The sequence below is a fragment of the Dermochelys coriacea genome, chromosome 3 (assembly GCF_009764565.3).
Source record: "Dermochelys coriacea isolate rDerCor1 chromosome 3, rDerCor1.pri.v4, whole genome shotgun sequence".
Taxonomy (NCBI): domain Eukaryota; kingdom Metazoa; phylum Chordata; order Testudines; family Dermochelyidae; genus Dermochelys; species Dermochelys coriacea.
The window spans coordinates 121666326-121677876 of NC_050070.1; positions in this window are offsets into that span (position 1 = coordinate 121666326).

Consider the following 11551-nt stretch of genomic DNA (forward strand, 5'->3'; position numbering starts at 1 on the left):
CCTGGGGTAGCGGCAATGGGGCTCTGGCGGGCATTTAAAGGGCCCGGGCAGTAGCGGCGGCTGGAGCCCTGAGGCCCTTTAAATCCCTGATGGAGCGTGGTCACCGCTACCCCCGGGCTCGGGCAGCAGGGCTCAGGTGGGGATTTAAAGGGCTCGGGGCTCCGGCAGCTGCTACCACATCAGAGCCCCAGGCCCTTTAAAGCTCTGCCAGAGCCCAGAGCCCCAGGGTAGTGGTGGCAGCCGGGAGCCCCCAGGGCTCCTCAGTGATTTAAAGGGCCCGGGGCTCTGCTGCGGTAGCGGCAGCTGGAGTCCTGGGCCCTTTAAATAGCCCCCGAGCCCTGGGGCTCCCATCCGCCTCTGGTAACTTGGGGGTGATTTAAAGGGCCCCGGGCTCCCAGCCGCCACTACCGCAGGTGGAGCCCTGGCCCTTTAAGGCCACGCCTCTTCCGGTTGAGACCACACCCCCTGCTCAGGACTCCGGCGTACCGGTAAGTCCTCTAACTTACTTTCACCCCTGGGTATGGGTCCTGCAGAAATAAAGTATGTTCTCAGGAATCAATGCACACACTCAGGTGGGCACAGTTGACATGCAACCTTAACATTGCCATTTCTGACCTTTGAGTGCTTAACTTTCATCCTGAACATTCTTTAAAGTAATTTTTTGTATGGAATGAAACTATAGTCAGTAGAAGCAATTACATTATACACTTTGTGCATGTTTTCTTGAGGGCCAGTGAGACTGCAAACATTTACTAAATAGCATCCTGCACATCAATACTATTTTTTCTCTACCTTGTAATACAAAATAACCTCTAGTTGCATATGGTTTCCCTCAACACTTGGAACTTATGTTTTCATAATCAAAATGTATGATTATTATCATAAGCAACAGGATTGCTTTGCAAACACAGCCTCAGCTTCTCCAGGTGTATCAACTGTCTGGCAGGAAACCTCGCTGCTTCTACCTCTGTTTGTGGCACATTCATTTCACATAAGCCCCCTGATCATTGTTCTAAGAAATTCAAACATACAGGGCCTTCTGAATGTAAAGATGCAATCTCTCACTGCCTGTATTAATCTTCCTGTACCTTACCAGCTGCTCATTTAGACAGCTTTTGTAACCTCATTTTATGACATGTTGATTATGAAGTGGTGTGTTTACAGTCACGTCCCAACAATAGCACACTCCAAGCCAATAGTAACTAGACCTGGGTTATCCTTAGTAACTAAGCTGTTCTTTAACAACTGCATTCTTTCCTAGTCCACAGTTCACCTTTCCTCATCCTTGTAGTTCTATGGTCAAATTCCACTCTGATGTACATCTGTGCAGCACACTGACATCAAGGAATGTTGCAAGTTCTTTTCAAAAACAATGCACACATTTATTTCTTCATGAGGGGTTAGACTTTCAGCTGGTGTAAACTGGCATAGATGCATTGACTTCATTGCTGATATACAACAGCTGAAGATTTGGCCCGATGTCATCTGGCTTTGAAAATTATTGAATTATAATTGCATTCTAGTTGAAATTGTTTGTATCCCATACAGTTGAGATTATGGCATTGAGGAGACAGAAAATCACACAAACCACCACTACCGTTATCCCTGCTGCTAACTATATGCATAGTTGCCCCAATACAGGTCCTGATCCAACTCCCATGGAAGTGAATGGAAAGACTGTCTCTGACTTCAGTGGGAGGTGGATCCGGCTAGAGTCAGAGACAATTTTCTGGTTACAGGTAGAAGTGAATAGTGGGGGATAAGCAAGTTCATATAATTACATTTCTTGCCTCTAAATACCAACACCTATGAGATTTTAGTTGACAATTGGAATTGTAAAGTGTTAATCAGGATTAGAGGCCCCCTTTTTTTTTTCTATTATAGTGCAATCCCAATTTTCTGAATTTCTGCTAATTGAAACTGCTTGTAAGTACTCCAGAGTTCCGATGGGAGCTTCAGTGTTGCATGGCCCCTGTATATCACAGGTCTGAAACTCTGCTCTTGTAGATCATGGTCCTCTTCAACATCACTCCTAGCTACTTAGGAGCAATGCTGGCTTGATGCTTCCTAGAGAGCAGACCAGAAATCAGGAAATCCCAAATATCGAACCCTCTGAAAATGTATTAAGATTATTTTCAAATTGGATTTCACTTTTATTTTTGTTGGGATAGAGTTAGCAAGATGCAGGATATGAGACACATTGTTAAGATGCATATCAATGAACTGTGCTTTCACCTAAACCCCAGACCTGTGAAGAGCAGTGCGGGGTACATCCTGTTACAAAGATCCACTTTGATGCACTGAAGGCCTGCTTAAAGACTATTGAAGTTAATGGAAAGGCTCCCATTGGCTTGAATGGGCTTTTGATCAGGCTTTGAATAAGAGAGAATTAATATATTTGCTATGGATTATATGGAAATTAAAATCAACAGCCCTACATGAAGAAAACTTCCCTTTAACACATTCAATGGTTGTTCCTGGAAAATATATTTTTCTGTATTTTTTTTCAATAGAGCTTCCAATGTGAAGTAAATAAGTTTAAACCATGATACATCTCTAAATTGGGTTATGAGAGAATTATAGCCAGAACAGATATCTGAGGATCAATAAGAAATAGCAGGAGATCAACAACCAGAATACGTATCTAATTTATGGTAATCCAGTAATTGTGTGCATAATTTTAGCTCCCTAAGGAATAACACACATAGCTATTGAAATCCAATGGCAGAGATAGGGCAAAAAGTAGAAGATCACTCCAAGCTCATACATTGTGTTGTGACTCCGTTGATTTCAAAGGCATTTAAACCAGAGATGAATTTGGCCCTGTTTTAGTAATTTGCCAGAATCCAGCTAATGAATATTTCACCAAATCCACTAGTAAGCAGAACATAAGAAGTCCTCTATCCTCTCAAATATATATTAACATGTAATAACACTAATACCGGTAGAAAATATCTATGGCTTTTTTGGCTGTGTGAGGTCCTGAAGGATGTAGATCCTGGTTGCATAGGCAAAAGTTTCAATGCTCTACAAGATGAAGAGCTCATATACATGCGCTCTCACTTACGGTATGTCTATCTGCAATCAGGACAGCACATATAGGTACACCAGAGCTAGCTTTGATATAGCTACCTCACGAAAAATAGCATTGCAGCCACAGTAGAATGGACTAGCTGCTTGAGTATGTACCTAGGGTCCTGAACAGGATTGTATGCAGCTGCCTAGCACATGCCACTGAAACTACATAGTTATTTTCAGTGAGCTAGCTCAGTCAAAGCTAGCTCAGGTATGCCTATTCATGCTGCATGTGGGCCTCCTGACTGCAGTGCAGACAGTGTTCTGAGCTGGGTTAAGCTTTGTTATAGGTTGAGTTAAAACCTCATTGAAACAGATGGGTGTGTAAGTACCCATCATTTAAAGCTGCTGTCTTATTGGGATCCGGGAAGTGGGCGGGCGAAGCCCGTCCACTGCTAAAGGATCCCCCCCAGCCTAAAAGGGGGATCCACAGGACCTAGATACCCAAAAAATTCCAGGGGACATCTAATGAAATAACAGGGACAAGAGTGCGGTCAAAGGGTCAAACGAAGGGAACCGGACGGGGACACCGAGCAGAGAACCCCGGACAGCACCCACTGCTTCTCAAAGGCATCAAGGGAGTCTGAGGACGCCACCCAGAGGAACTCTGCCCGGATACGTGAACGGACCGAGGATAGGAAATAGGCCCCACAGTCACAGGAGACTCCATCGGCCAACCTCCTCACTCTGGTTTTATAGATGGCCATTTTAGCTAGGGCCAGGAGGAGGTTGACCAGGAGATCCCGTGACTTTGTGGAGCCACGGATAGGGAGTGCATAAATGAGAAGGTGAGGGGAGAAGTGCAACCAAAAACGTAATAAAATATTGGTGAGGAGCCGGAATAGGGGCTGCAGCCTGGCACACTCCAAATATACATGTGCCAGGGTATTTAAAGCTGCTGTGAGAGATAGTTAAAAGTAGCCAAATTTAAAACAAGGCATAATGGACTCTGCCCAGAAACTAGCACCAGGTGGATGGAGATTTCCACTGACTATTTTTCTGACTAGGGGTGTGTGTGTGTGCGCGTGTGTAACTTGGTCTACACTTAAAAATTATTTTGGCAGAGCTGTGTCCTACAGGGCATATGAAAAATCCCCAGTGTTGATGCAATTATGTTAATTGAATAGGGCTTACAGTGATGTAGCTAATGTTTTTCAGGAAGTTGGGAGTTCCTACACAAACACAAAAAGTCCTTCAGTCAGTACAGGCTGCATATACCCTAGAGAGCTATGCTGGCATAGCTATGGCACCACAACTGTGCCGGCATAGGCTCTAGTCTATAATATAGACATAGCCTTAGTCTGTGGAGAAACAAGTTGGTGTACACACAAGAAACTGAGAGAGAATCTGAGACAGGCAGAAGGTCAGCCTGAACAAGGGTGTATGACCCTAGAAGAAGCTAGAGTGAGAGGCCTTTTAGACCTGGTACTGGGTAAAGAGGCTTAGGGCTATAAACCAAGAAGCTGTCTCCTGTTTTTGGTTCCTCCTGCATTCGGAGAAGCAGGACTTTGCATGTTCCTTGTAAATGAACAATATTGCATCAGAGAAAATACCAGACTCCATCATCAATTTTTACTCCCACCCAGTGGTGAGGTGGAGCTGGTTCGCACTGGTTTGCTAGAACCGGTTGTTAAATTTAGACTTCTAAATTTAACTGGCCAAAAGTGGTGCCTTCAGCGCCGACTCCATGGACGCTCCAGCCCTGGAGTACCAAGGGCAAAATTTGGTGGGTGCAGAGCACCCACCGGCAGCTCCCCGCCCCACCCGCAGCCCCAGCTCACCTCCGCTCTGCCTCTGCCTCCTCCCCTGAACACGCCGCCCCGCTCTTCTTCTCCGCCCCCCCAGGCTTCCCGCAAATCAGCTGTTCATGCGGGAAGCCGGGGCGGGCTGAGAAGCAAGCCGTGGCTTCCCGCTCAGGCCCAGGGAGGCGGAGCTGAGCTGGGGCGGGGGAGGGAGGCACGAGGAGGGTCGCCCATGCTGCAGCAGGTAACCCGGCGAGGGGGGGGCGCAGGAGAACCACTCCCCGCCCCAGCTCACCTCCGCCACCCTCGGCCTGAGTGTGAAGCCGTGGCCTGCTTCTCAGCCCTCCCCGGCTTCCTGCTGAACAGCTGATTTGTGGGAAGTGGGGGGGCACAGAGAAGGAGAGTGGGGCAGTCCATTCAGGGGAGGAGGCAGAGCGGAGGTGAGCTGGGGCTGGGCACAGGGCTGCCGGTGGGTGCTCTGCACCCACCAAATTTTCCCCATGGGTGCTCCAGCCTCGGAGCACCCTGGGAGTTGGCGCCTAAGGCACCACTTTTGATGTGATCAGTGAGGGGAGCGGCCGCTCCCCCTGCTCCCCCCAGCTACGCTCCCCCGCCCCAGGAACCAGAGGGACCTGCTGGATGCTTCCTGGGAGCTGCCCCAGGTAAGCACTGCCAGGACTCCCCACCTAGCCCCCCGACAGGTCCCTCAGGCTCTTAGGAGTGGGGTAGGCACTCACTACGGTGGCCCACGAGACCCTCCTGCCCGGTTCTGGGGGCAGTCAGGGGACAGGGGAGGGGGGTGGATGGGGCAGGGGTCCTGGGGGGGGGCGTCAAGAAACACGGGGGGTTTGGATGGGGCAGGAGTCCCGGGGGGTGGGAGTGGGCAACGACCCCCTCCTGGGGTGAGGAAGGAACCCGTTGTTAAGATTTTGGCAGCTCATCACTGCTCCCACCTGGAACAACCTACAAGGCCCTGAACTTTGACTAGTGCTCATATCAAGAAGGGGTAACAATACCATAGTCCACAATGCTGGGTTACCTGTCCCCCATGGCAGCTGGTCAGTAAAGGGAAGTTACACCAAATCTAGGCTGGAGTATCTTTTACTTGGCTGTCAGAGCGATATTTTCTGATTTAAATGGATACAGAAAACATTAGGAATTCCATACTGCCCCCTCCTCCAAGGTAGAGTTCTGACTCCACCTGGCGTGACTGCCACGTTATTGAGAATTACATCTGGTATCACCACTGATCATGATTCTCACTGATATTAAATAACTCTCCTGGGGGGTCCTTATAATGGTCTTGTCAGCCAGGGAAGAGCCCAAATACTTGGGACTGTGGCCTTGCTAAAAGATGGCCCATCTGACTGACATTTGGTCAACTGGAGAAGAATCCATTCCTTCATTAGAACATAGAGGACTCTGATCCAGATTCCCCTCTCACAGTGCATTGATGGAATTGCTTTAACTTTATTGGCATTACCCTGATTTAATCTGTGTCAGTGCAATCAGAAGATAGTCCACTTTGAGCATGCTCAGTGGAGTCTTCTGACACTATTCTCAAAGACATACTGGTACAGCAACCAGACCAGCTAGAGAGAAGTCTCTTCTTTAAAGGAGGGGTTGCAGCCGCTGAAGACACCGTTCCTCACTGGAGTTGCAAATAGTTTCTTCAACTACAGAGCAAAAGAATGCCACAGAGTTTTTATGGACCAGCAGCCACTAGGGTGCCGACTTCCCCTCTTCCATGTGGGTGCTCGATCCCCCCCGCCCCAGCCCCGCCCCTGCTCTACCCCTTCCATGAGGCCTCGCCTCTTCCCACCCCTTCCCCATCCAACCCCTTCCTAAAGTCCCCACCCCAACTCCACCCCCTCCCCACCAATATTCCATCTCCTTCCCCAAATCTCTGCCCAAGCCCCACCTCTTCCCCTGAGTGCGCCACATTCCCGCTCCTCCCTCTCCCTCCCAGAGAGTGCTAATGCTGCCAAACAGCTGTTTGGTGGTGGTTGGGCAGGAAGCACTGGGAGGTAGGCGGAGGAGCAGGGACGCAGCGCGCTCAGGGGAGGAAGAGGAGGTGGGGGCGTAGGGTGAGGAGAGCTTGGCTGCTGGTGGGTGCAGAGCACCCACTAATTTTTCCCCGTGGATGCTCCAGCCTTGGAGCACCCACGGAGTCAGCACCTATGACTAGGGTTACTTTTGGATGAATTAGAGTGCTGACAGAGTTATCCCTAGGGTATGGCAAATTGGGGAGACCTCTCCAGGTCCCATGCTTTGGGGGGCCCCACTAGCCAGCATGATTGGCCAGCACAGTCGGTCCCAGAAGTGACAGGTCATCCTGGAAGTGATGGATTTGTCACTTCTGCCCCAGGCCCCATACCCCACTAGGGATGGCCCTGAGTGCTGATATATTTGGCCTACTGTCATTTTAAAATTGCCTAAGTTCTATGCCAACAATAAATCTTAAATGACCTGATTAATAGGACTTGTAGAAAGCCTACTTCTGTTGACTCATTACTAGTGAAAATCTTCCTATCGCGTGGCCAAATTCAGCAAAACAGTGCAGGCATGCGTAGCGTACACCCTCCCGCCCCATTGCACTCAACATGGAGATGCACTGGCTCTCCTCCATAGGGGTGATAGAGCCTGTGCCAGGGCTCTGCTAAGTTGTGTGTGGAACAGTTCCACAGAAGCTATGCTGGCAGGACCCTCTGTGATGAGCTGCTGCATCAGTGGACTTCTTGGCCACTCTGGCCAGGGCCCCTTTTTGGCTGCCGCAGCCCTCTTTCAGGGCCAAGTTGATCCCTTATGTCTCTATCCCTGAAAGTGAAATTGTGGTGCTTTATGTTGCTGTGATATGTCCCTGCCTTCCACTCCTCCTTGTGCACTTCATGCTACTGGGGGGTCTTCCACCATCCTTTATTGGTGTAAGTCAGTGGTGAATCTGGCCCTTTGTTGCTACAAAGAACATGTTGCTGTATGACTGACTTTGCCCTTTGTATGAGAACAAACAGATACTCCCTGCTTGAATAACATTTCTAAGGATATCTCCATCAAATCTGTGTTTGTAACAGACATTGTAACAAAACCTTAACCAGTATGACTGTAACAAATGCTGTCTGGAAATCAGTTTATGGTCCAGACAAAAATGTCCAATCTTTGTTAACATGGGTTCACCTCCACCAGTTTTAGCAGCATTAGGAACCCTAGAGGGAGCCATTCATTGGTTTTTGCTACAATTTTAAGAAACATGCTAATTAGACCTGCGTTTTGCAGGATTAGATGACATAAAGGTGATATCCTGGCCCCAGTGAAGTCAATGGCAAAACTCTAATTGACTTCAATAGTCAGCCTTTTTCCCATGGTACTTAAAAACACTGATAAGCAGCTGGTGGACTATGGCTCCCACCATTGCTCTTTCCAGGGAGGCTGAAATAGTAGTAACGGTGAGAATTTTTTTCAAAGAACATTCTTAGCGTAGACAAGGCCTCCCTGTACCTGTTGTCCATTCAAGTCTTTATACAGTCCTCACCCCTGAACCCAAGCACCTCCCCAAGTCTCTGTATCCACCACACTTCTCCCTCCGTAGCTCTATATTTTACACTGTGCACTTGGCTTCTGTAGTAAAGCTAATTTCCTCTTGGCTGGGAATAAAGCCTCCTCTTCCTCCCTCTCTCTGTGCTGTTATTCCCGAGCCTCTAGTCCCACCCTTTGTTAGTTACACGGCTATTGAGAGAGCTGCAGCATTAGGGAGCCTCCCAGCCAGGGGGTGCTGCTGGAGCTGCACGGGATCGGGTACCTCCCCCCGAAACCCCACAATCCCCGATTCTTCGGCCACCTGGGGAAAGCACCGGGCTTCCCGGCGAACTCGGCGCCCCAGCCGGTGCCTCGCCCCCGCGCTCGTGCCGCTCCCAGCGCCCCGCCCCGCCCCGCCCGCCGCCGGCGCGCTTCGCTCTCCTGGGGCGGGAGAGGCAGAGGAGTGGAACTTTGCCCTGGGTGCGATTGTGCCGTCACCGGGGCGAGGCGGCCAATGAGCGAACGCGATCAAAATAGCTCCGTATAAATAGCAGCGCCGTGCGCCGCGCTCGCAGTGAGGCGGCGGCAATGTGCGTCAGGGGCGGGGGTGGCGGCGGCTCCCTCTCCCCGCCTCGTGGGGTTAGGGTGACCTGCTGCTGCTCCCGAAGCTCCTCTGGGCTTGCTTTGTAGTCACTCGGAAGGCAAGCCTTTAAAATAAGCCATAGCCTGAGGCCGGATGCCATGGGCTGCTACTGCAAACTGTGGCCACAGTAGCGTGTTACTGTGTGAGTAACCCAGACGCAATCGCCAGTGGCTAATTATAGCCACCGCCCTCATCCACCCCGTGCTAGTGCCTTTCTCCGGGGCAGGATGACTTATTCCAGCTAAATTTAGTTTCTTCCCTCTTAAAGAGCTTGTTTAAAAAAAAAAAAATCCTCTTCAGGGGAGCCGGTGCCATAGCGTGAAGTAAAAGTCCGTGCCTGGCAATATTTTATCGGGTGAAACCTAAGTCCGTAAACATATCGGACTAGGGACGTAAATACCCATTTAAAAAGTTAACCAGTTAAACGATCACAATTATATCGTTGAACCGGTTAACCATTAACCAAGGTAGTGGGCCTGACTTGGCAGGAGCTGGGGTTGGGGTCCCGCTGGCCCAGCCAGGGTTGGGGCCACGCCGGCTGGGACTGGGGTCTGGCTGGCCCGGTGTGGCCAGTGTTGGGGTCCCTCTGGCCAGCTGGCCCGACATGCCTGGGGCTGCTGCAGCTGGCATGGACGGGGCTCTGGTCCCTCCTGCCGGCCTGTTGCGGCTGGGGCTGGGGTCCCTCCAGCCCATGCGGGGCCGCCGGAGTGAAGAGTTAAGGTTGGTTAACTGATAAGCCTAATGTTTACTGGTTAACCTTTTACATCTCTATATTAAACTGTCTGTTAATAGTGAAAGAAATGTAGTGATAAGGTTTATTCTATTATTTTATTCCTCTTCTACTCTCCCATTAATTTTAATTCTGATGGCATCAAAAAGTGGTTTCATTTGGATTAATTAAAAAGCCCCTATCCTGCTATGAGCACTGAGTGGGTGCACCTCTATTCCCAGGCAGAGCTCATTGCACAAGTAGGATCTTATTGCTCAATCTTCCAGTCCTAAATATTCAATACATTGCCTATTTGTACCAATTTGTTACCTATCTGGCTATTTAAATCAGCTCTCTTTATGGGTGGAAATACCCACAATCCCTCACCCAAAAGGATCGTTTCTGAATCTTTTCTCTGATCAGTCTCCACCTATCCAGTTAAGTTGCAAGTATTCTTATCACTCTCGGTACTAAGGTGGCCCCATCACCATAGTATCGGATCAGGTACTTCCTCATGGGTATCTGGCCATTCTTTATTTTAAAGGACATTCCTTATGAAGTCAGAAAGAATGCACTTTATTCCTTGTTTCAGAAATAATCATGCAAAGGATCGTATACTGTGATCCAGTGATTTTATACACTAAACAAAACATTGTTGGGTGTTTCCTTTAAATATAAGCTTTATCCTACATTTTTCATGTTGTTACTATTTATTTAGTGAATGGTAGGTGATTGCTCTACATCTATCATAATTTAGTTCAGAAATTCCTTTCACATTCTTTAACCACTCATAAACAGCAATGCCTGCCATCAAATGGTCATGTGATATAACTACACCTTGTCTCATAGTTTCCTTGTGCTCCACCTTTTCAGTCTGTAACCACCTGTTCTCTCTTGTCTCTTTTGGGCATGGACTGTCTTTTTGTTCTGTATTCATACAACACCTAACATAGTTAGGTCCTGGGCCCTGACTGGAGCTTCTCGACACTACCACAACCTGGGGTGCTGGAATAATTTGTATAGTGGGCATAGGCACAGACTCCGTGGGTGCTCTGGGGCTGGAGCACCAGGGAGAAAATTGGTGGGTGCTCTGCATCCACCGGCAGCTCCCAGTCCCACCCCCCCACTCTTGCCTCGCTCTGCCTCCGCCTCCTCTGCAAGCACACCTTGTGCCCTCTTTTTCCTCCTCCCTCCCAGCACTTGCGCTGCGAAACAGCTGTTTCCCGCAGCAGGGAGGGAGGGGGGTGGAGGGGGAATGCAGCGCAATCGGGGAACAGGCGGGGCCAGGGCGTGGATTTGGGGAAGGGGTCCAATAGGGTCAGGGAGGGGACAGAGTTGGGGTGAGGACTTTGGGGAAGGGATTGGAATGGGGGCAGGGCAGGGGTGGGGAAAGGGTGGAGTCAGGGCGGGGCCAGGGGGAGCACGAGTACCCACCGGCGCCGGAGAAAATTGGTGCCTATGATAGTGGGGGTGCTGAGAGCCATTGAACCAAACTGTAAACCCTCTATATGATGGAAACCACTTCAAGTCAGGGGGTCTGGCAGCATCCCCAGGATCCCTTGTTCTAGCACCTAGTAATAAACCACATTTCCCAAAAGGTCATGGGTATAAGAAGCCAGCCTGGAACTGCAGCTTTCACTGGCTGCTTTTGTGTGACAAATTCAAAATTTACAACAAACATAATAAAGTTCCCTTTGCAACCCACCAGTAATTACAGTCTATACTAGCCCCTTGGAATTATCCAAAATAACATAAATTGTATAGTTATCCAATTGTTTATTTACTTCCCCCAGACAGAGCAAACCATTTCTAAACTCAAAAGTCCTCTGAAAAGGTATATAATCTTTTAAACATTTCTTTTACTCTTGA